The sequence below is a fragment of the Lissotriton helveticus genome, chromosome 6 (genome assembly GCF_964261635.1).
Source record: "Lissotriton helveticus chromosome 6, aLisHel1.1, whole genome shotgun sequence".
Lineage (NCBI taxonomy): Eukaryota > Metazoa > Chordata > Amphibia > Caudata > Salamandridae > Lissotriton > Lissotriton helveticus.
Genome location: NC_136067.1, coordinates 1,274,141,427 through 1,274,167,150, shown reverse-complemented (window position 1 = coordinate 1,274,167,150; position 25,724 = coordinate 1,274,141,427). Strand labels below are relative to the sequence as shown.

Here is a 25,724-nt window from a genome sequence, read left to right as displayed (position 1 = left end):
CATCAATTCAGAGACGGCCCAACTGAGCCTTCCTCGCTCCAAACTGAAGGACATCAGAAGGGAACTTTCCACTCTGCTGTCCAAGCAGACGGTTTCATTGAGGGTAATTGCCAGAATAGTGGGTCTTTTAGCCTCCTCAATCCAGGAGATATTACAGGGCCCTTCAGAGATTGAAGATTCAACACCTCCGGAAGGGTCTGTCCTATTTGGCCCGGGTCCCACTTTCCAGCGAGGTGCGAGAGGAGATACAATGGTGGCTAGCCCACGTAGATGTGCGGAACGGCAGAGCCATCTTCGGATCTCAACCGGAAGTGGTCATAGAGTCGGATGCCAGCCGTTGGGGGTGGGGAGCGCGCTGGGGAGATATCTCCACCGGGGTAGGTGGTCTTTGCGCGACTCGATCTGTATATCAACTGTCTAGAACGGTTAGCAGGGTCGTTTGTGATCCGGACGCTCTCTCCCAAGCAGGTCTCATGCTGCATCCTCCTGCGGATGGACAACATCTCGGCAGTGAGGTATATCAACAAATAGGGAGGCACGAGATCGTCGATGTTAGCAAAGATAGAGAAGGACTTCTGGCACTACTGCCTGAGTCCCCAGATTTCGGTCGTAGTGGAATATCTTCTGGGACAATCCAATTATCTCTTTAGCTACTTCACACTGTTTTCCACAAATGAGTAGCCACTTGCGAGCACTCTAGATCAACACAGGCTGACACTAAAGAGAACAAACGAGTATGCACTTAAATGGGAGAAGTCGGACCCTTTAGCTATAACTACAACAGTAGTAAAAACATCTTATTTTGCTATTAAAAAGTGCTTGGATTTGACCACATCCGATGAGGAGGCTCTGAATAACTTTATGGTGGTCATAAAATCAATAAAAGAAGCACTCTTTATTGAATCGAATAAGTGCAGGTCCAATAAGAAAGACTGGTTCAATAAAAGATGCAGAACGAGTTATTTAAATTTGAAAAATGCACTACAAAAACCAGAAAGGGACGCACAAGAAATTACAACCCTTAGAAAGGAATATAACTTGGCCATAAAAGATAGAAAAGTAGAACTCAAACGGGAACTATGGGACCAACTTCATAAAAGCAGTACCCAAAAAAAATAGCGCTGCCTTTTGGGCCATTGTTAAATCCCCCTTCCTCTCTGATGAGAAAGACTCCCCCAAAATCGACGTGGCCATAGATGAAAGAGCCTGGGTGGAGTACTTTAGTAAGATATTTGTGAAGGGCAGTGATCCAGGGCCCGGTCAGGCAGAAATTTCCCCAGAGCAACATCCTACTGTATACCCTATACTTTTAGACATAACACACGACTAAGTAGTTCTGGCCCTAAAAGCCAGTAAAAATGGGAAAACTCCAGGCCCGGATGGGGTCTCAATCGACTTCTTCAAATCAAATCCAGACCTCTGGACTCCAATACTAAGCCTGCAGGCTTCGTGCACCGTAGGGCTCTTGGAATCATGGTCAAAGTCGATCTTAGTACCCCCATTTTTAAAAAAGGGGACCGTCAATTAACATCCTGCTATCGACCAATCTCATTGCTTGATTCATTAGGTAAAGTTGCGTGTCGAGTTATTCTCGAACGCCTCCAGCAGTGGGCGGACGATAGCGGGATTTTATCTGACCTACAGTTTGGGTTCCGAGAGGGGTTAGGGACCACCGAACAGGCACTTAATTTGACCCTGCTGATAGGCAAGTATGTCAGTGCCAAAGGTGGGGTCCTCCACATGGTTTATGTCGATTTGTCGGCCGCCTTCGACTGTGTCAGTCACGCAAAACTTTGGTCAGTTCTATTAGAAACGGTGGTAGAGCTGAGGCTTGTACATTTTTTGCGTGAATTATATTCAAACGCCACAGCCAGAGTGCAGCACGGGGTCAACGGAGAGTTAACTGCATCATTCGGCGTGGAGAGAGGGGTGAGACAGGGCTGCGTCCTGGCACCCTTTCTTTTTACACTCTATACCAATGGCCTAGAGCGGGCCATGGTCAAGGGGTGCCAGGACCTTCCTTACATCAATGGTTGCCCAATTCCTGCCCTACTCTACGCCGATGATGCGGTGATACTGGCCCGTACTCCTGTTGAATTGCAACGAGCCCTCGACAGATATGCCTCCTTGATGGCTAATTTGGACTTAAATATCAACATTAAAAAGACCTTTGTCATGTCCTCGGGAACTAGTAAGAAAGGAACAAAGGGCGTCTTCTTGAGAAACGAAAAGCTTGAGTGCACGGAAAAATACCCATATTTAGGGATTACAATTGACCATAAAACTAGCTGAAAACCGGCCATAGAGTCTAGGAAGCTCCTCTTTATGAGAGCTACTTCCGCTCTGGTAAACTTTTCTAGAAGTCTAGGAAGAAGGCCAACCGTTGAATTAACAGCAATATACAAGGCCAAATGTGTAACCGTGGCGACATACGGGGCGGGCGTGTGGGGCTACGAAAACACATCGGCCCTACAAATAGTGAAAACAGATTCCTGAGGTATCTTCTTGCACTCCCTCGGGGTAGTGCAACGTACTCATGCCATCTGGAATTAGGCCTTCCATATCTGGATGATATTATTAAAATACAACCACTTCTCCTGTGGCATCGCATATGGACATCAGATAGAACCACCTTCTCCCAAGGGTTTATCACGGATTGCATTTCCTTGGACAATGTTAACAACATCGGTTGGTTCCGCTATATTAAAGCTTTCCTGTACGACATAGGTTTGGAGAAATATTTTAATACACCTTCTCTAATCTGCGGGTTACCCAGAAAAGCATTTCAGACGCAGTATTTAACACATCTAGGAGACCTGCGTTTGGCCAAAGAAGCTACTAAACCATCAACTGCGCATAGTCTGGCTATACAGACCACTTTCTCCATCCAACCTTATCTAACTTTCAATACCACCAGTTATGAGAGATTTCTGTTGATCCGGTTTAGATTACATTTTTTCCACCGATTGGTTACTTTCCCAAAAAGAAACAGCTTTATCACCCTGTCCCTGTGACGGTCTCTCCATCCAGGCTACTATTCACACAATTCTATTCTGCAAATGTTATAGTGAACCCAGAAAGACCTGGATTATCTCGGTACTAAAACACATGGGAATTAGGAGATGTCGATCTGCAATGCTATCTCTACAGTTTTTGGAGGAGGAATGGTTAATAAAGATTGTAATAAAATGTTTAAAATATATTGTTCGCCATAGATCAAATTTGGAATAGAGCACCATCCCCTTGCATAGGATTTTAACCAACTGTATTGTAAATATTTAATTGCCTAGGACTGTAATCAACTGTACTGTAAATATCTAACTATGTTTTTATTACTTACAAAAAAGTTTTTCTTGATATAAATGTTATCATACAATTGTTTTTAAATCATGAAATTCTTTTCTAGGCAATGTCAAATGAAATCTTTTTTCAAATTGTACTTTTATGGTTTTTGTAAAACAATGAAAACCGAATAAAGTTAATTTTGATTTGATTTGAGTAGCCACTTTGTGGACAATATTAGAAAACTTTAGAGAAAAGAAAAAATAACTTATAAAATTATTGTGAGAGTATATATAAACGACTTTTGGTTATCATAATTATTTGGCTCACAGTGTAAGTTGTGAATAATCAATATTATTGGATGAATACAAATGTAAATATATAGGGATGGTGGCTTTTGTTCTAGTTTGTAGCCCTTTCCCCAGCCTCCCTTCATTTTTTTCTCCAGGGCCCTCTTCTTTTCTTTAGACAAACTCCTAGACGTAACAGGACCCCTCAAAAATATTTTAGGCATGGCGAAAGACGCCAAGGCATCCGGGTCCCTTATTTCCCAGGAGGTGCTATCAGCCTGGGCCTAGAGAGCCATCATACTACTGGGCAATGCCAACTGCACCCTGTCTACAGATCAAAGTTGATCCCAAGCTGGGTGACTTAGTGTCTCCGGAGGAAGGGGCAGTGGCCCAGGGGGGCCTGTTTGGGGCCCCCTTCATTAAAGAACTAAGGAAGTTCTTGTCCACCTTTAATTCCCTAGAATGAAGTGCAGGCATCAATTAAGCACATCTTTAACCCTAGGTTTTACATTGTGGTCAGATGACCGGCCGCCCCACAACACAGCTCTCCTTCAAAGGCCAAGGCAGACTGACACAGTGGCAAGACTCCAGTTGATTTGGCGGCTTCTATCCCTCCAGAGGCAAGGCCGACTCTGTGGGTCCAGAGGTGCTCGCAGAGGAAAGTCTGCCCAAAGGACGTTCGAACAGTGAGTCCAAGTTTTCCCTCTCGCATGGCAGTGGGGGGGGGCATGCTGGTCCAGTTTTTAGACTATTGGCGGGGGATTACCTCAGACGCATGTGTGCTGCAGGCCATTCAAGGATTTTAAATAGAGTTTTAAGGCTTCCCTTCTAAGCCCCTCATCCATGACCCCTGGTTTCTTCCTAACAAGATGCCACCCTCATAGATGTAGATCTCACCAGATGCTAGAGAAACAAGCCATTACTGCCTCCCACCTTCATCTTTGTTATTTTCTAAGCAACCTTTTTCTGGTGGAGAAGTGCAATGGAGGTCAATGCCTGGTTATCAATCTCAAGAAATTTAATGGGTAGTTAACCTATTGCCACTTCAAAATGGAGGGGATCCTGCTCCTACGGGATCTGTTGCGTCCTTCCAACTGGATGGTGCACCTCTATTTAAAGGACAAATACTTTTTGATTCCAGTCTTTCCTCCTCACTACAGATTCCTCCATTTTCAATGGAGGGATCAAGTGTTCAAATACACCGCCCTTCCCTTCAGTCAGTCTTCAGCGACTTGGTGCTTCACCAAGGTGCTCAAACCCGTGATGGATCCCTTGCGGGCCCGGGGAGTTTGCCTGATCATATACTTAGATGACATTCTCGTGATAGAACAAATGCCCTCAACGTCTCTCTGAACACCTGCAAATGGTGGTGTCCATTCTCGAATCCCTGGGCTTCATTATAAATGCAGAGAAGTCCCAACTCGTTCTGACACAGTCCCTAACCTTCCTAGGTTTTTTCATCCACTCTGTTGAGTCTTCGCCAAGTCTTGTAATTGTAATTGTAAAGGCTCTTCTATAGCGCATGGCTACTCGGAAGCATCCCAGCGCTTAGGACTAACCAGAGGAAGATAATTACAGAAAATTACAGAAAATGCGGAAGCCTAAGTTTGCCTAGATCTTAGGGAACAAGACAGTTTTTCGCTTTTTTCGAAATGCAAGTAGGTTAGGCTCTTGTCGGAGGAGTGGAGGAAGAGCATTCCATAACCTAGCCGTATTATACGAAAAAAGACGGCCTCCCGTACGGGCCCTATTAATCCTGGGAATTACCAAAAGGTTTTGCTGATTCGAACGAAGATTCCTGGATGCTTTATATGACTTAATCATGTTATCTAGGATAGGGGGGCCCCTCCCATAGAGTGTTTTGTGGACCGTGCAAAGGGTTTTGAAGTGGATCCGCTCCCTTATGGGAAGCCAATGCAAGGTGCGCAGTGCGGGTCCCGCTGATGTACGATAGCTAGTACCCGTAAGTAACCTCGCTGCCGAGTTCTGGGCGACCTGAAGTTGCCGGATAACCGAAACAGGGGCTCCAAGATAGAGTGCATTTCCATAGTCCAGCCTAGATAGAATAAGGGACTGGACCATGGTTTTCTTAGCTGTTTTGGGTAGCTGAGGAAGGATTTTACGAATTGTCTTCAACAGTCCAAAGCAAACGGCCACTGTCTTTCTTGCCTGGATCTTAAATGACAGCTCCGCATCCAACCAGAAGCCGAGACTTTTAATCTCGGTCTTTGGAATGGGCCCGAGCCCCATGGAGGAAGGCCAGTCTATCAAGTTGTTGAATCTGGCTTTTTTCCCTAGTAACATCAGCTCAGTTTTCCCCCCGTTCAATTTCAGGTGAGAAGAATCCATCCATTTCGCAACCGCCTCCAGGCAGCTGCAAAGATTGGTCGGGAGGGATTCCACCTGATTTAGGGAGACAACTAGCTGGGTGTCATCGGCGTAGCTTACTAATTGGATTCCAAAGGGAGCCACCACTTCTGCCAGGGGCGCCATGTACACATTAAACAGTGTGGGGCTAAGGGAGGAGCCCTGTGGCACCCCACACTGCAATGGTACTGGGAGGGAACAGCTGTTCTCCGAAAAGACCTTAAAAACTCTATCACTAAGAAAAGACTCGAGCCACATAAGGGCCTTGCCCGTGACCCCAATCCTTCCAAGGCGAGATAGGAGGACACGGTGATTCACCGTGTCAAAGGCGGCGCTGAGGTCCAGGAGGATAATGGCCGCGCTGCCACCCGCGTCCAGAATCCTCCTGGAATCCTCGACCACCCTCAACAATGCTGTCTCAGTTCCCTGTCCTCTCCGGAATCCTGTTTGAGTTGGATGGAGCAAATCATAGGTCTCTAAAAAAGATGCCAGCTGTTTATTCACCCGTTTTTCGGTAAGCTTACTGATGCCAGGGAGAAGGGAAATGGGGCGGTAATTGGAGAAATCTTCCGGGTCAAGGTTTTTTTTTTTTAACAGAGCCCTGACCATGGCCAACTTCCAGTCTTGTGGTACCATACCAGACTCAAGGGAGATGTTAACTAAATTAATGATGTGGGTACTGATATGGGGAAGAGCCAGATTTAAGATGGTCATAGGGGCAGGATCGAGCGGAGAACCGCTCTTTATGGAATTAATAAGCGGGGTTAGGAGTTCTGCACTAAGGGGGGGAGAAGAAAGAGAGATGAGGCGGAATGAAGTCAATATCGCTTATCTGGGAGGGAGATAGTTCTTCCATGGGTAGGGGGGAAGGGAGAGGATGATCTTTTGGATTTTAGTGGCAAAGAAATTTGCTAATTTATTGCAACGAGCACCAGATTCCTCAACGGATAATAATGATAATGGCGGGTCCGGGGCTTTTAACAAAGATTTAATTATCTTAAACATCTCTCTTGGGGCATTGGCAGAGACCTCAATTTTTTCTGCATAGAAGGTGGATTTGGCCATGTTAAGGGCAGACTTATATTTCTTTATAGTGAGTCTGTATTTATTTTTCTTCTCCTCATCAAAAGGTTTTCGCCACTGCCTCTCCTCCCGTTTACATTCCTGTTTAAGGGACCTTAGGTCCGAGTTAAACCAGGGTTGTTTAGTGGGGCCTTTCTTATTTGTGATACATTTTTTTGGAAGCACGCTATCCCAACGATTGTTCAATCCATTCATTGAAATCTTTATTTGCCCTATCGATGTCCTGATTGATCAGAGGCTCGCTCTTCTTCAGTACTTCTAGCCAATCATTCAGTTCTAATTTCGTCCAGCGCCTGCCTAAGACTTTATGAAAAGGTTTAGTTGGGCTGGATCTAGATGTCATCCATGTGAAGGGAATTACCATATGGTCTGACCAAGGAATCGAATATGGTTCAGCTGAAGTTAAATCCGCAATGTTTGAGAATATGGGGTCTAAAAGGTTCCCTTTGGAATGGGTGGGATGTGAAACTATCAGACTCAGTGCACAAGTGGCTAGATCCTTAATAAATTCTGTTGCAGTGTTATCTAACGAATTATTAAAATGGAGATTCAAGTCTCCCAATACTATAAAATTAGAAACCGTGCTAGCTAACTCTAAGGTAGTTTCAGTAATTCCTTCTAAAAATTGTCCTATTGGGCCAGGTGGACGATAAATTAAAAGACCTGAGAATGACAGTTCTGAGGATAGTGTGATAGAAAATAGTGCACTTTCACAATCTGGGGTGGGACTATCAGTCATACGACAGATTAAATGCTCCTTATAAAGAATGGCGATTCCTCCTCCAACCTTAGGTCCTCTATCCCTATGTTGGATCAGGTAACCAGGAGGGAGAGCCGGAACGATATCTGGGCCAGAAGTGGGTCCAAGCCATGTTTCGGTTAAAAAAAGGATATCAAGGTCCAGGTCTTGAATTAATAGGGAGATTTCAGTTGCATGTTTTGGTAGTGATCGGCAATTGACAAGTGCCATATTTAGAGCTGTCTCTGTTTTCCTTGTATTATTAATCACCTCCGTCGCTCTAAACGGACAGTGTTGACAGGAGAAGCGACAAAGCGCAAGGTCCATAGAGTGAGCACAAGAAGATGGAAGTGTCCCCCTTAAGGAAAGAAGTGTCGAGCGAGAGTATGTTTGTAGGGAAGTAATTGTTGGAGCAGAGGTCCCGGTCCCTGGGCCCGACCGTGCGCGAACGGGCGCAAACGGGCTTACCTCTGGAGCACCTCCGGCGCGCCATTGGTGCGCCCGCTGCGTGCCGTCGCTGCGCGCCAGCATGGGTGGTGAAATATATAGATGGTGAAAACCCGGCCCAAAGACTAGAGCGCCTCCCAGCCTATGGCGGCCACTGGTGTAAGGCCTGCCTCCCCACCCAAGATGGAGCTGTTGTGTGGGGGGAGTGAGTGTTCCCGCTCAAGCGGCGGGTGCCCAAATCAATTTTTTCAAGTGCAAGTAAGTGGGGAGTGTGAGCCTGATAAAAAGCGGCGGATTCCAGACATACGGCGATTTATTTTAAAACGTGAACACAGTCACAGAAGAATGCGTCTATGTAGCGAGTTTCTGCAGAGCAAGCAAAGGCTCCCACTCAGCGCGTTGCACAGAGGTAGTAATCACCTCTGAAGTCTTCCCTCCAGGAAATTGGCAAAGATCAGGCAAACTTTACGAAAAACTCTGACAAGGCCCAATGATAATGGCCTTCTCTCTTTCTCCATTCAGGCCAATTTTCCAGGGTCCTTGCACTACCGTGCCTTACAATGCTCAAAGTTCTTCCTTCTCAGAGGCGTCCTGTCTTATACAGAGTTGGTGCCCACCCCTTACTCTAGAGGCCAGTGAGAAGATGCAATGGTGGCTCTCCCACATGGACTCATGGAACGGCAGGGCAATATTTGACTCCAGTCCGGAGCTTATCATTGAGTTTGACGCCCGTATGACGGGCTGGGGTGCCCACTGTGGGGAGTTATCCACAGGCAGAAGGAGTAGTTTCTGTCCTGTAACTCCAGTTTTGTAGTAGGGGTATCTCTGTTATAGTCATAATCTAGTGAATAGTCCCGCCCATGTCCGTGGACCCCGGAGCAATCAAAAATAATCTCTTAAGGTGTCGAAAAATGCAGAACTGCACAGACACTGAAGATAGAATTTAAAGACAGATAATGCAGCCTATCCACAGGCTACACTGTCCAGTACTTCAACTAGAAATTCCACCAAAAATCCACAAACAGCAAAGCCTGACCAGATTTTCCTTGCTTTAACAGCAAAAACCTCTCTGGAATGATAGAGAGGAAGACACGGACAGACAAGCCCCATAGGCTGCCATTATGTGGCTCAAACAGGATACTGTGCCTTCAAGAGAACTTTCCAGAACTTCACAGTATCCCAGAATGCACTGCAGGTCCCATTTACTTTCAGTTCTTTTTTGAAGGCGTAACACGCCCGACCTGTAGCATTCCTTACATGAATATCTATCTCCACCGGGGAAGGAGGGCGGGCGCTTAGGACTATAACAGAGATACCCCTACTACAGAACTGGAGTTACAGGACAGAAACTACTCCTTCTGTAGTAGGGGGATCTCTGTGTATAGTCATAATCTAGTGAATAGAATGGCAAGCCCATCCCCACACCAAAGCGGCGGTGGAGAAAAGAGAAATAACACCACTATTGTGCGAACAGATTTCGCAGCGAAGCCTGCCCCACCTGAGCATCTGCCCTGGCATCAGTGTCCAGGCAGTAATGCTTAGCAAAGGTATGGACCGACTTCCAAGTGGCCGCCTTGCAGATTTCTGCAATCGGAACATTACGGAGCAAAGAAGTCGTGGCAGCTTTGCCCCTGGTGGAATGAGCCTTAGGTTTACCCCCTATGGTCTTACCAGCTTTTTGGTAACACAATTGAATACAGGACACAATCCACCTAGAGATGGACTGCTTAGAGGTAGCAAGACCCATCCTGACTGATCCATAATTGATGAACAATTGGTCTGACCTACGAATATCCTTGGTTTTATCCAGATAAAATTTCAACACCCTCCTGACATCCAGGGAATGCAGGGACCTTTCCGCTGGAGAGGAAGGATTCTGAAAAAACGTAGGTAAAGTTATGGTCTGGTTAACATGAAAGTCAGATATAACTTTAGGAAGAAATTTAGGGTGAGTACGCATAACAACCTTAGCAGCATGGAATACAGTATAAGGTTCTTGGCAACACAACGCCTGAATTTCACTCACCCTGCGGGCCGATGTAATGGCCACGAGGAACGCCGCCTTCCAGGACAGGTGCTGCAACGAAGCCTTATGACTAGGTTCAAAAGGTTCCTTCATCAATCTAGACAGCACCACATTCAATTCCCATGACGGCGAAGGAAGCCGGACAGGAGGGAACACTTTCTTCAAGCCTTCCAAAAAGTCTTTGATCACAGGGATCTGAAAGAAGGAAGTCTGTGAAGGGCATTTCCTGTAGGCAGTCAAAGCAGCCAGATGAACCTTAATGGAATGGACATTAAGGCCAGACTGCGCCAGATGTAGAAGATATGGAAGGATGACATCTTCCTTACATGTCGTCGGGTCATAGTTCTTGGACTTGCACCAGATGCAAAACCTCTTCCACTTGTAAGCATAAGAAGTCCTAGTGGAAGGTCGCTTAGCCTCCTTCAGTATGTCCATGCAATCCTCTGGGAGATTCAGATGGCCATATTGCACTATCTCAGGAGCCATGCCGCTAAACTCAAAGACGAGAGGTTGGGGTGCCACATCTGCCTCCCGAACTTCGTGAGAAGGTCCGGCCTGCACGGCAGCCGCATGTGAGGAAGGAGAGACCGGTGAAGCAGGTCCGTGAACCACCACTGCCTGGGCAATTCCGGGGCAATCAGGATCATCCGCGCCCTGGACTGGGACAGTTTGATGAGCACCGCCAGAATCAGGGGAATGGGTGGAAAAGCGTACAGAAAGCTGTTCGACCAGTTGATCCATAACGCATTCCCCAGCGTCCCCGGCTGGTAGTACCTGGAGGCGAAGTCTCGGCATTTGCTGTTTTCGGCGGTGGCGAACAGATCTACGTCTGGAGTCCCCCACCTTGCGAAGACTTCTCCTAGTACTTCGTCGTTTATGACCCATTCGTGGTTTTCCTGAATCAGTCTGCTCAGCGCGTCTGCCTGAACATTCTGCACACCTGGTAGATGGGTAGCCGTTATCATCAGTCCTCTGGCTAGAAGCCAGTGCCAGATCGCCTGCGCCTCCTGCGACAGAGTGCGCGATCTCGACCCCCCCCTGCTTGTTGAGGTAATACATCGTGGTCGTATTGTCCGTCTGAACAAGCAAAGAGTTGGTCCGGAAGCCGGATGAAAGGCCTTCAGCGCCAAGTGAACAGCTCTGAGTTCCAGGAAATTGATGTGGTACGTGGACTCCGTTGGGGACCACGTCCCTTGAATCTGTAGGTCTCCGGAGTGCGCCCCCCAGCCGTGGAGCGACGCATCCGTCACGATAGTCTGCGTGGGAATGTCCTTGTGGAAGGGAACCCCTCTCAGGAGATTCTCAGCCGAACACCACCACCTCAGAGACTGAAGAGCATGCAGAGACAGTCGTATCCTGTCGTCCCAAGACCCTTTTCCTCCGATTCCACTGATCCTCCAAGCACTCCTGCAATGGTCTCATGTGCAGCCGTGCGTGTGGCGTGAGGAAGATACAAGAGGCCATCGATCCCAGTAGAGAAGACACCGTCCTCACTGTCGTAGATGGAGTGGTCATAAGAGCCTGGGCCTTCCGAAGGAGTGATAATCGTCTCTCCTCCGAAGGAGACACGCTTGCTGACAGCGTATTGATGGAGGCTCCCAAGTATTAGATGCACTGGACCGGAGTCGGGACAGACTTGGACATGTTGATGTGCAACCCCAGCTTGTTCAAGAGAACGCACATCTCTGGAAGTGCGCTTGAGCTTCCGAGAAGGAGGAGGCCTTGATCAACCAATCGTCCAGGTACGGGTAGACAAACACCTTGTTCTTCCTTAGGTGTGCGGCTACCACTGCCATGCACTTTGAGAATGTTCTGGGCGCAGACTTCAGTCCGAATGGCAGTACTGTGTACTGATAATGATTGGCGCCGACTTGGAATCGCAGGAACTTCCTGTGCTTGCGTGCAATGGGCACATGGAAGTATGCATCCTGTAGGTCTATGGCACACAGCCAGTCTCCCCGTTGCAGCTGAGGATAAATCTGATGCAACAACAGCATGCAAAACTTCTCTCTGCGAATCCACTTGTTTGCTTGTTGCAAATCCAGAATGGGCCTGAACTCGTTCTTGTCCTTTTTGCGAACCAGGAAGAACCGGGAGTACAGACCTCTTCCCCTTTGAGACAGAGGTACGTCTTCTATCGCCCTTTTCCTTAACAGGATATCGGCCTCCGCCTGGAGCTCGCGCAGCTGAAACTGCGAGCTGACCGGAGGAATCGATGGAGGCGGGCTGGTGAACCGAAGACTGTATCCATTGCAAACAATATTCAGCACCCACTTGTCCTGTGTAATTTTTCTCCACTCTGCCAGAAAAAATTGAACGCTTCCCCCCACCAGAGAGGGTAACGGATGTAGGGGAAGTAACAGCTCAGGGTCGAGACCCGGCCGCGCCCTTGTTCGCTGTAGAGGACTGCTGACCTCCTCTACCCCTCTGGCGCTGGAAGCTGTTGTTGCTTCTGCTGTCCCTAAGCCTGTCCTCGCCCTCTGCCCCGCGCCCCAAACCGTCTCTGGAACGGGCAGTAGGCTTTCTTTTCTTTGGGCTTCTCCAAGCCCACAGCCGTCAGAGTCTCGGCCTCCGCCTTCATGCGGGCCATCTCATCATCTGCATGTTTCCCGAACAGGGTCTCCCCGAGAAGGGCAGATTAGCCACTCGCTGCTGGGCCTCCGGCTTGAGTGATGTGAGCCTGAGCCAGGCATGGCGTCGCTGGTTGATCCCATGACAATATCCATGGGCCGCCAAAAGAGAACCATCAGCGGCTGCGCTGATGACCTGGTTCGAGACCAGCATCCCTTCCTTCTGGATCTCCAGGAAATCCTCCCTCCTATCACGAGGCAGGAGGTCCACAAACTGCTGGAGGGATTCCCACAGGGAACGATCATACCGCCCTAGCAGAGCCGTATCGCTAGCGGCCTTCATGGACGTAGAGGCCGTCCCACAAGCCTTCCTGCCATTTGAGTCAATCCATCGGCTCTCCTTATCCGGAGGCACGGTAGAAGACGGGGAGGTAGAGTGTAGTTTTCTGGCCGCCGTCACTATAACGGAGTCCGGAACGGGGTCAATCCTCAGAAAAGCCGGGTCGGAATCCGGAGCCCTATACTTCTTCAAAAGACGGGACGGAGCGGCTTTCGTCGTTGCAGGCGTAAGGAACAGCTCCTCCGCTGGCTCTACCAATCCTGGCACGAGCGGCAGTAGAGGGCGAGACAAATGCTTCTTGTGAAGTGTCTCAAAAATCACGGACGTCGTAGGTGTAGGAGCCGTCACCGTGATTCCCAATTTTGCAGCACCTCTCAAGAGAACATCCTGGAACGTGCTGATGTCATCCACAGGAGATACCCTCGCCCCCGGGGAGTCCGATAAGGTCGGGAAGTAGGACCTGGTTCTGGAAGAGTCCGTGTGGGACCGTGATCCGCGCCTCCTGTGGCGCCGTTTTGACCTCGCAGAGGACCTGCGACGACTGCGCGACCTCCCTCTCCGTCCGGAGCGGGATCGCGACTTCCTTGGCTTCGGTCGCCCCGCCGGTACCACCGGGACGGGAGACTTTGGCTTGGATGGAGCCCTCGGCCGAGGGGTTCCCGTAGGAGGAGTAGGAAATCGTGGCAACAAACCGTTCCTCGGAGGAACCGGAGGAGGCTTGTCAGCCGGCAACTGGGGTTGCGGTTGAGGGTTCGGATGAGGCGGAAGCGGAGGCGGAGTGGGAGTCCGCGGAGGAAGTCCTCTCGGAGGAGGAGGAGGAGTCACTGTCTTCGGCCTAGTAGGGGTATACACATCAGAGTACACCGAGCCCGGTGAACCGCCCTCCCTATTAGGCTGGGACTTTGGAGAGTCTTCCATAGGCACTTGACGCCTGCCAGACTGACTCCTGGCGCCAGAACTCCTTCCGCGCCTTTTCGGCGTCTAAGAACGTCGACCAGATGGCGAGCGTCGGCCCCTCGACGGCGAGCTTCGCCTCCTCGACGGCGAGCGCCGATCCCTCGACGGTGAACGCCTTCGCCTCGACGGCGAACGCCTTCGCCTCGACGGCGACCTTCTTCGCCTCGACGGCGAACGCCTTCGCCTCGACAGCGACCTTCTGCGCCTCGACGGCGGCCTTCTGCGCCTCGATTTCAAAGATCCCCTCGACAACAACCTTCTCCTCTTCGCCGACGGTGAACGGCGGTGTCGCCTCAACGGCGAGCGCCGACGCCGGGCCTCTCGATGTCGAATACTCGACGACGACGAGATAGTCACTGGAGACTTCGACGGCGGCCTGTTCAGGTCCCTCGACGCCGAACGTCGACGTCGCCTCGACCCAGACTCCTGGGGAGACGTGGAACAGACTGCAGTCATCCCTCTCGACATCGTGGTCGGTGCAATCGACGCCGGCGGAGAATGGGGACGTTTGCTGGTCTTCCTGCCCCTGGGGAGCCCCCCAGAGGCCTCAGCATGGGCAGATGAAGCCCCTCCAGACCCACCTTGTGCCTTCCGTCTTCTGTCTTCAAGGCCTTGAAGCCTGATCTTCATTCTATCCCTCAGGGTCCTGCTAGAGAAACCCTGGCAGATGTCACACTCCTCTGGGACACGGGATGCAGGAAGGCAGATGATACACACCTCATGTGGGTCAGACTTGGCCTTCTTCCTGGAACACTCAGGGCATTTGTCGAATAATGCAGGCATATTCGACAATTCAGAGTACACCCCAAGACAAACAGGAAGAAACAGCAAAGTACTACAAGAAAAGTACTCAAATAACTTTGAAAAGGTGAAAAAAATATCACCAATAAACACTTGAAAAGGGAGAGCTCAATGCTCCAGGGTCCTGCTTGCAGGAGCCGGAAAAAAGAACTGAAAGTAAATGGGACCTGCAGTGCATTCTGGGATACTGTGAAGTTCTGGAAAGTTCTCTTAAAGGCACAGTATCCTGTTTGAGCCACATAATGGCAGCCTATGGGGCTTGTCTGTCCATGTCTTCCTCTCTATCATTCCAGAGAGGTTTTTGCTGTTAAAGCAAGGAAAATCTGGTCAGGCTTTGCTGTTTGTGGATTTTTGGTGGAATTTCTAGTTGAAGTACTGGACAGTGTAGCCTGTGGATAGGCTGCATTATCTGTCTTTAAATTCTCTCTTCAGTGTCAGTGCAGTTCTGCATTTTTCGACACCTTAAGAGATTATTTTTGATTGCTTCGGGGTCCACGCACATGGGCGGGACTATTCACTAGATTATGACTATACACAGAGATCCCCTACTACAGAAGTTGATGTTCTCAAGAAATAACCCTTCACACATCGATTGCCTGGAGCTACAGGCAGGCTCCTTTGCGGTCCAATATTGGACCAAAGACAAAACTCAATGTTGCGTCCTTCTGAAGACGGACAATGTGTTTGCGGTTCGTTACATCAATCGTTTAGGAGGGACATAATCCAAAGCTTGCCAAATATTTTGGGGAATACTGCCTTGCCCACAAGGTCTCAGTGATGGCAGAACATCTTCCGGGTTCTTCCATTACGGTAGCGGACTGGAACTCCAGGTACCTCCAAGATTCGAGCATGTGGAGCTCTTCCAATCTCTGGTCCGCAAGTGGGGTCCGTTCACAGTGGATTTTTTTTTTTTTTTTTTTAATTTTTGGTAAACCTTTATTGTCACATAAGGCAATTACAGTATCAGGTCAAGAATAATCACAGCCAGCCATTATTACAGGGACGGTCAATGCGAATCAATAAAGCCAAACATATGCAACATTCCGCCTCTTCAATGCCCTATCAAAGTCCAGGATACTGTCCGCACCATAACGGTACCAGGATAAGAGAGGTTTCTTTTAAGAGTTTTTAAGGAAGAACAGGATCCGATGTCGTACAATCCAGTAATACCAAAACAAGGGGACATCTTTAAACAGGATATTCACAGTCGGGACACAGGCAGGGCGTTGGCAATGACATACATTAAACAGGATAGACAATAATTAGCACATTACGCCCCCGATGCGGCACACGTCCGCTGTAACTGAGAACTGTATTCTAACATCCACCCTTGAGGTTTGAAACATAAGAACGTACAGCAAGCCACCTACCACTCGGAATCCCGAAGATAAGAGAAAGAGAGAGGAAAAAGAGAAAGCCAAACAGAATACGAAAGAAAGGGGCCCTAGAAATGGAAAAAGGAGAAAGAAGACAGAAAGTACCCCTCCCCTAACCCCCCCACCCTGCACCCCTGCCTCCGGCTACGGCCTCCCCCTCAGCAGCGTGCCTGTCGCCCATTGTACGGTACCCGAAATTTAGAAGAGAGAGAAAGAGAACTACCACCCACCTATACTAAAGAAGAACCCAAGAAAGGGAAGGAAGAAAGGATGAACCCCGAGGTCTATGAAGAAGAGAAGAAGAGAAAAGGAAGAATGGGGGGTTCAAGTCTACAACTACGAAGAAAGAAGTGAGAAACGGAGAGGAGCCCCCTAACAGTCCCCCGGCCTCTCCCTCATACAAGTATTTTGTTTGCACAGGCTGTAAAACACATCTGCTAAAGTCAGCACAGTATAACAATTCACTAGGCACAGAATCAGCCCAATATATCAATAAGTAAAAGAATACGTCGCACATCCCGCATGAACCCGCAACCAGAAGACATCAACACGGGGGAAACAGCATTTATCCTTGCCCAGTCCTGCTCATACCGCGATGGCGCGCCAAACTATCGCACTCCAAGTCCATAGTCATAGGGAATCGGAATATCAAAGCAAACCCAAACAACAGCAAGTCTGCAGTGTTTCGATGCGACCGGACCTCAGCCAAGCCCGTTTCCCGCCAGTACGATGGACCCAACCTGGCACAAGAACATGACTGCCACACTTCGATCGGCAAAACAGAGCAGGGGAAGATTGTCCCAGTGTCCAAGCACGGCTGGAGCAGAACCAGAGATATGAACAGCACGGCGTGGAGAGGAATTCCATCGCTCGGTACCAGGCTAAGGCCCACAGATAGTCCAAGGTCACCGGTGTCACTAACTGGCGATGGTTCGAGAGTTTGTGTCCCGGACTCTTCGGTATCAGTGACCGACGCCATATTGTTGCATCCGGGTAGAAAATAAGGCGTCTAGCTGTGCGTCAACGGACCACCCGGTCTCATTCGCTCCGCCACAAAAACCACATCATCCAGTTTACCCCCCAGTGATCGGGCATCCTGCTCCAGGGTATCGCGAAGGTCAGCTAAGGCAGCCAGAAGATCGCCAAGGTGTAATTCTGCTCCGTACCCCCGTTTTGTCATGCTCCCTGTATCCGTATGATATACATTAGGTCGGGACTCGGTCTCCCAGAAGCTGCACTCCGCTCCCCTCGCTATGTTCCGGGGAAGCACCATCCTGGATCGGGGCCGGGGCACACTTTGTGGGGCATCAGGCGTCATGGTATCAACATCAGGGCCACTGAAACAGTTAAAGTGCAGCCAAATTGCAGCCACCGATAGTCAGCACTGTTGGGGCGTGGCTCGGCACAAATTCGGGATTCTCCCGCCGTTAGCGGGACGGGTCTCGGAACACTCCCCAGCAGTAAGCGAGCAAAGTTCCAGCAAGTAGACAATCCACTCAGGGGCACAACGACAGGCTTGTCCCCGACTCGTGCCCCCAATCGACCCGAGTGAGTTGTGCAAGAATCGGCCGTTTCTTTTCGACCCGGAGCCGACCGGCACCACCCTGCCACTGGTGGCCGCTGTTGTTCGCTCGGTGACCGGCCCTTCAATCCAGTCGAGTCCCCGGTCTTTAGGCTGCTGCGGGCCGCAAACGCCGTTGGCTGTTTCTCACCGTGGGAAGCAGGGACGAACCTCGGGATTGCGACAGCATGCACCGGGACTGTTCATGTACCCGTGTGCACCATTACGGACCAGGATATGAAGCAGAAGGTACCCACGGGAGGAGATGGTACTCGGAGCCGAGGGACTGGGCAGCCATCGTGGACGCCGGCTTGGCTCCTCCCCCACAGTGGATTATTTGCGTCTTGACCATCAGTTGGATCAGTTCTTCAGTAGGAGGCAGGATCCACTGGTGTAAGTAACAGATGCATTCCTGTAAGATTGGAGTCTGGAGCACGGGTACGCATTTCCCACGTTCTATATGGTAGCTCGGTTATCGGCGCAAGTCCAGAGGCAACGGGCGAACCTGGTTTTGGCGACGCCCTTTTGGAAATCTCAAACATGGTATGCAGTTCTGATGGAACTTTCTTGGGATTGTCCAATCCTTCTACACCTATATCTAGATCTCCTGAAAGATCCCTAAGGGAATCCCCACAGCCTGGCAGTGGATCAGTCTCTCCCCTTCATGTCATGGCAGATTACTGGAGATGACGGCAAGTCTGAGCCTTTCGCAACAAGCTCAAGACCGCCTCGCAAAGGCATGGGCATCCTCAAGGGTATGCCGATATAAGTCTGCCTGGTCCAGGTGGTCCAGTTGGTGTATGCAACCAACTCCGGTGTTGTCCCAGTGTTGAATTTTCTTTTGGACATAGCAAGTAAAGAAAAAGCTTAAAGGTCAGTAAATTCATTTCTGTCGGCGATCTCAGCTGGTCATGACCCTATTGAAGGTCCTCCATTTGGGAAACACCCAGTAGTGCGAAGGTTGTTGAGAAGCATTCGATTATCGGTTTCCCCAGAAACTAGATATTCGTCCTTTTTGGATGTTAAATCGAGTGCTTAATATTTTCCTCTCCTGGCAAAGTAATAAATCTCTCTCAAGGAAAGAGATTTCTGGTAAGTTGGCTATGCTACTTTGCTTGGTTTCCTGTCTCAGAGTTTCGGACGTCCATGTTCTGGATGTTACAGGTAGAGTCTTCAAAATGCACAAAGACACACACCAAGATAACTTCTTAGCCATCCATTCCTGGTACGCAAGAACTTTGTGTCATGAGATATTTTAAGGCCTATGGGGCAATGACAGAGGAGTTAAGACCCCCAGGAGAGACAACTACTTTTCTCCCTCAGAAAGTCTTTCAAGGCAGTTTTTTCTCTAAACATAGCTTGTTGGGTCAGATGGGTGATGCAAGAAGCAAGCACTGATACCCACCTTTTTGGTACATGGCCTCTAAAGCATTTGGGCTAAGCGTCCCTTTGGACGATATTATTAATGCCACTGATTGGTCTTCTGATTCCACTTTTAAGAGCTTCTATTTTAAGCCAGTATTGGATATGGCTTTGTTGTTGGTGAGTGAGCTTTAAACTAGCATACCCGTCGCCTATGGTCCTGACATAGAATACAAAATTTCCGAGCTATTGTAAAGGAAAGTTTTCAATTCTATTAAGGACACAGAGGTGAGAATTATTCCCACCCACTGATTGGAAACCAGAATGTCTGGGATGTGATACTTCCTTAAGAGTGATCAATGATTCTGTCTCTTTGTTGTAAAAGTTGCATGATGGTTTAATAAGTTGTTATGTGTTCTTAAGGAAATGTGCAATGTGAGCAACATTGGGTGGTACTCCTATTTATACACTCTTTGTCTCTGCAGATACGGATTCCTCTAAACAAGAGTAGGAGACTCGGCTGATATATGGATCGTTGCACGAAGAAAGAGGGCGAATAAACACTAACAAAGGAGTTTACTGTGATGAACTGAATAATGACTGGACGTTAAAAGATTTTTTTAAATTTCTACCTTCCCTGGTGTTCATGGGAAAAGTAGTTTTGCGGCAACGTCAATGTTCCTCATGGCTTCTGGAAACTTTCCTTTATAAAAGCTAGGGAATTTTGTACTCCACTTTCTTCGCTCATGCATCCAAATAACTTGTATAGTTTTTACAAACAACGTGCCAGAAGCATCCACAACTGCAACAGGGTGATAATATACTTTCTCATACAGGGTGATAATACCTTTTCTCATAAATTGAAAGGTTTAAAGTTCCATACCGGGTGTTGGGTATGATAAACCTATTTAAAGTAGGTACAGAAAATCACTAATACTTGTATCCAGAGCTCAGGATTTTTCTTTTACATCATCATAACTGGAAACCTGTCTTGCCCTTGAGCTATGATGGTTTAGATTGTTGTGTGAAATCTTGGCTTACCACTATGGAAACTTGACAAACTGAAGAGGATTTGGAGCCGAGTTGACCGTACTACTTCAAAGTTTTAGACTGACGATGAACCTGTAAACCAGTCCAAAATAAGCTAAGGAATCATTTTTTCTGGTGGGGGATGTGTTTTAACTAATTCAGGGTCTAAAGATCTGGCCACTCTCGAAACTGATGCATATATCTGCTTCTGAATGTACAGCAAAGCACGGGCTCTACATTATTCAATTCAGTCTTCCTTCCTACAGAGGTTAGCGGAGGGTCTATCACTCTAGAAAAAGTTCTCTGACAGTGAGGCTTATCCAAAATGATCTTGGGTGAGGGGCTAACAGCAAAATCTAAAACGTTCACAAATAAACTATGCGAAATAAAAAAATGTAACACTAGACATCAATGACAAATAAAATTGTGGGAATAAATAGTCAGGATTTAAAGCTAGAGCCCATACCAATAAAGAGAAAACACACAAATCTTAGCAGGTGTTATTCAACTGGGGTATATCAATGTCCTACAGTTCATCAAGTACAAGGGGGCTCTGGTCAGCACACACACGGGTAGCAATTTGTTCACTAAAATCACCCATGATATAAATAAGATATAAAACATACCATTAATAACCATTAGCTTCAAATTAGTTACCAGGAGTACAATCGCATTCCATTCCATTCATAGCCATTCCTTAACAATGCGGCCAACCCTCCTTTTCTATGATCCATGAGCGAGGTATATGCAGGGCTGGAATATGCCACAAAAGGAACCAGATCAAAATCATCACACATCTATGTCTCTTGTAAGTAGATATCATAATCTATAAACAAAGTCAAATCATCATCCATTGAACTCAATGAACAAGTTACTTACGTTCAGTAACACTCTTTCTGGTGTGGTGACTATCTAGCTGCAGATTCTTCACCTTCTGAATATTCCCCAGGCGTCAGGCTGGATCAGGAACATTTTGAGCAGTACCTCTGTGAGCCAGAAGGAGGCATCATGTGGCTTCCCACTGATGCCATTTCTCTATGGAAATTACATTTGGGGCTTGTATAAGCGCCACTCCTGCGTGCCGATGTCAGTTGCTTTTAAGACTGTCCGTGCCTCCAGACGCTGGGCCCAAAAATCAAATTGTTAGATAGTGTGCATATTCCTAGACTTGGAATCCTTTCACAATGGATTGAGTCCAATTACAGAACAGGGTGGGTGGGAGGGTCGATTATTACAGCTAGGCAGAGTCTCTACCAGAAAGACCATTACCAATGATAAGAGACTTCTAGCTACAGATTTCTCACCTTTTGAATACATACCAAAGCATTACCTATTTGGTAAGGGTCTGTGAATCGACTCAAACCAGAAAGTCCTTCAGGACTGAGTGGGAAAAATGATGACTTCTGTGAACCAGACTGTCCAGGCAATAGCGCTTTGTGAACGTGTGGAGGGACGCCTATGGAGCAGCCTGGCAAATTTCTAGGATAGGGACTGTGCATATTAACACAATCTTGATTCTTCGCTCCAATGATCCAAACAAAGAACTGGTCATCCACTCAGTAGTCTGTGGTACGATAGATACAGAACTGAGCGCTCTCTTTGGGTCCAATCGATGTAGTCTCTGTTCTTCTGTTAGGCGAAACTTAGAACATCAGCAAGTTGATGGTTTGACCAACATGGTACAGCATCACAACTTTCATCAGGAAGGATGCCCAAGTCTGCACAACCTGGTTGTCTGAGAAAAAGGAAATCTATGGTGGAGCCTGAAGCTCACTTACACACTGAGCTGAGATGATGGCGATGGGGAACACAGTCTTGATAGTAAGGAACCGCAAAGGACAGTTGTGAAGCGGCTCGAACGGAGCATACATTAGATAAGACAGGACCAGCTTAAGGTCCTATTGGGGCATGACAAAGGGAGACGGTAAAACTTATTGGAGTCCTTTTAAAAATCACATCACAACTGGTGAATTTAAACAAGGAGGGATGGTCTGGCAACCGTAAGAAGGCCAAAAGGGTTGACAGATAACCGTTATTTGTGGACAAAGCAAAGCCTTGAGGGCAAAAGAAGAAAAAAAAACAGATAACTCAGCATGGAGGGGGGCAATCTGGCATTTGCTGTACCAAGCCACAAATCTGTCATGGCTAAAGGCATATACAGTTTTCGTCGAGGGATGCATGGCTGCCAAGATGATATCAACTACCTCCAGAGGAAGGTCGCCTGTGTTCAGCTATCACTGCTCAATCTCTCAGCGTGAAGTTGGAGCATGTGAAGGCCCAGGTGCAGAATCATGCCCTTTTGCTGCAAAAGCAGATCCTCTCGGAGGGGCAGCAGTATTGGAGGACATATGCTGAAGTCCAGGAGGTCTGGAAAACATACTATCCATACCCAATCCTAAGCTACTAGTGTGACGGAGACCCAGTCTGTCCAGATCATCTTGACAACTCAGGGCAGGAGTGGTATTAACGGAAGGGCATACAGGAGTCCCACGTTCCACTCAACACGGAGCAGGTCTCAGAGTGTGAGATGCCTTGGAAACTCCAAAACATAGAAGTGCTGACACCGAGTGTTCTCAACGGCAGTGGCGGTCTCTGCTCGAGGGCGTTGGGGCTCCACCCCCTTTAATTTTACCCCCCCCCCCCGGGCAGGTTATAATTTAAGTAATTTATTCACGCTTGTTATGTTCTATTTTTCTTTAAAAAAACACTTACACATGCTTCATGCTGGTCTAGGGGCTACTGCACACTGCCAGTCAAATGCTTCCTGTTTATTGTCGTAACAACAACATGCAAACCTAACCTCTCAAGTATTTGCCGGGCTGATGATCTGAAAGCCCTGAGGCCAGTGAGGTCATCAGCTCGGCAAAGACATAGCTTCGTGAACCAGTCACCACCCCCTGATGACGTGTGTGTAAAATTAGCCTTGGGCATTTTAGACAGAAGCCCTATAATGCTGGGCTTCACGTCAATCATGGAGTGGAGAGCATGGTCACCCCACCCTTTCTCAACTCGTCACAGAGGGGTGGGTGCCTCCCTGTGACGAGCTGGAAAAGGGTGGGGTAGAGGCTGCAGGCAGGAAGCAGAGAATGAGGGCTCCTGGGGGTGGCATTCGCAGACTGTCCACCCCGGGCAGCTTTGGGCACTTATTATGGCCCTAGGACAGGAGGCAGTGCTGATTGGCTGGCGCTTATCAGCACGAGCTTCAGGAGCCAAAATCTCTGTAGTGCTCTTGCTCCTGACCCCGGTGAGGGAGGGGAACGAAATTTGGTTCTCTGCTTCTTAGTGATTATTTATTCTAATAATTGCGAAGGTTTTTAGCCCTGGAGGCGGCCGCTTCCGTTCGGGAAGCGCTGCGAACATTGTGTGAGGCCGGGAGGGAGGATTTGCTAGTGCCCGGAGTTCTGTCGGAGGCGTGGTTGGGCATGGAGCAGCGTAGGCAGCAGGCTGCGGGCAGCGTGTCAACGGCCGTGACCGCGTGCATTTCTAGCGAGGGCTCACCAACACCTTCTATAAGTTTGAGCCAGTCGCTGACAGGCGCCTCACCTGATGTCAGCCGGCAGCTCTCTCAGTCGCCGTCTGCTTCCAAATTGCCCAGCACGTCGAAAAATGGGAGGGGCAGGCCACGCCCACGAGCAGTCCCTGGCTCTTCTCTTCCCAAGAAAAGAAATACTAAACGAGTCACGCTAATGGAAAAAGACTCGTTTCCTTTGGAAAATAATGAAAATAATCCACCTAGTGGACAATCAGAGAAAATGTGAAGTCCTTCTACTAATAAAACACAGGTTTTGGAGGGGAAAATAGTAATTTTCATATTTGGAAAAAAAATGTTTAAAAATACTGAGTTGTCAGGCGAAATGTTGACTGACAGATGCTTGTCTCCCATAATATCTAGCGAGAAGGGTGACATTATTTTAGTGTCAAAGCAAACAGCAAGTAAAATTGATGTTTCACGTACATCGCCTCAGAAAACTGCTCACGAGTTGTATAATTTTACTATTAATACTGATGTAGATAAAGACAGTTCCTTTTTGTTTGACATGCCCAGACAGAACGAGGTTAGTCGGGTTAACCGTTCTCATGGACCTGAACATTATGGACAATGGGTGAGGATACATAAATAAATAAATGATGAAAACAGGTTATTAAACCTGAAAGAGAATAGGTATCTCTCAGCTGCAAGTTCAAGCGTTTTTCAGCCCAATGTGGGCGAGATACTGCCAGGCACAAGAAGGGGCAGTAAAGATGTTCCAGTCAGGCTTCTAGCGTCCTGCAACGTAAGAAACAGTGAGAAGGGGGATTTTCAAGCGAAATTTCCCACACCGTTGGACACAAAAAGAGTTTCTCAAAACAAAAAAGCTATTAACTGGAAAGAATATGACGGGGGTATAGGGGACGGGGAACTGCCAAGCGGCAGCAGAAGGGGTGGTAGTGCAGGGAATAGCGGGTGGTAGGCTCACAGTTACTAGATGAAGAGAATGAATCCTCAGAAGAAGGGGAAATTGCGGATGAAGGAGAAATATCAAAAGATTTTTTTTAATGTACAGGAAAAAGGGGGGGGGTGTACTAAAGACGTCTCTAGAATTTATTTTTCACAGGACAGAGAAAGTGAAGGCACCCAGGGCAAACTCAGTTCAAGGCATCAGAACAAAGGGATGAAGAACAGAATGTTGACCGAAGAAAGCACATCTACAAACCCAGGTGAGGTACACACACAGTTTATTCACAAACGCTTGCGGGTGGATAAAAGCGTAGACACAGACTGTGAACATAATAAGGTCACAGTGCAAGATAAGGACAGTCAGGGAGTTAAAGGAGTTGAGATGGCAGATGACAAGGTTAAAATCACAGTAAGTTCAGATACCAATACTAAAGCAGAGGCTGAGGTACAGAGTACATTAACCTTGAGACGTTTACCCTATATGGGTTTGTCTATGCCGCTGGGGGCGCATTTAAACAAGGCTACGAAAGAAAGATATGGAAAGGGGAGTTTATTGATGTATTTAAACTACTCCATAGGGAAATACAAGCAAAAGAAGGATCAAGGGAAGAGGCGTGGGAGTTGGCAAAGAGACCAAGGGTGCCAACCAATATAGATCCATGGACATCAGCCTTTCTTATTTTCGCCAGTGTATACTGCAAAAAGTTTCCTGATAGGTCAGTGTTAATTTTTAAGTATTTGGACACGATTCGGAAGGAAGCAACCGAATTTGGGGGCTATGTCTGGTCTGGTTACACTATGATGAGGAGTTCAGGGCCAGACTAGTTTTAATGCCCGAGAAAACTTGGTGGGAGGTAGATAATGAACACTGGGTCCAATTAATGTACCCTCAACGGCCTCCGCCATCCATGCATACGGCTAGCGGCTTAGCGGTTCCTTATCAGCCCTTTCAGAGCAGACCCACCTGGGGGGGGGGGGGTGTACTTGGAACAGACCACAAACGCTGGTCTCCGGCGCATGCTGGAATTTTAATAAAGAATACTGCGCAAAACAACC

At 48.0% G+C, this 25,724-nt stretch overlaps 1 protein-coding gene across 2 annotated transcripts in view; it reads right to left on the bottom strand.

Moving 5' to 3' along the window:
- Positions 1-25,724, bottom strand: part of DHX57 (DExH-box helicase 57) — a 539,830-nt gene that overhangs the window by 404,293 nt on the left and 109,813 nt on the right. The gene's annotated exons all lie outside the window — the stretch shown is intronic.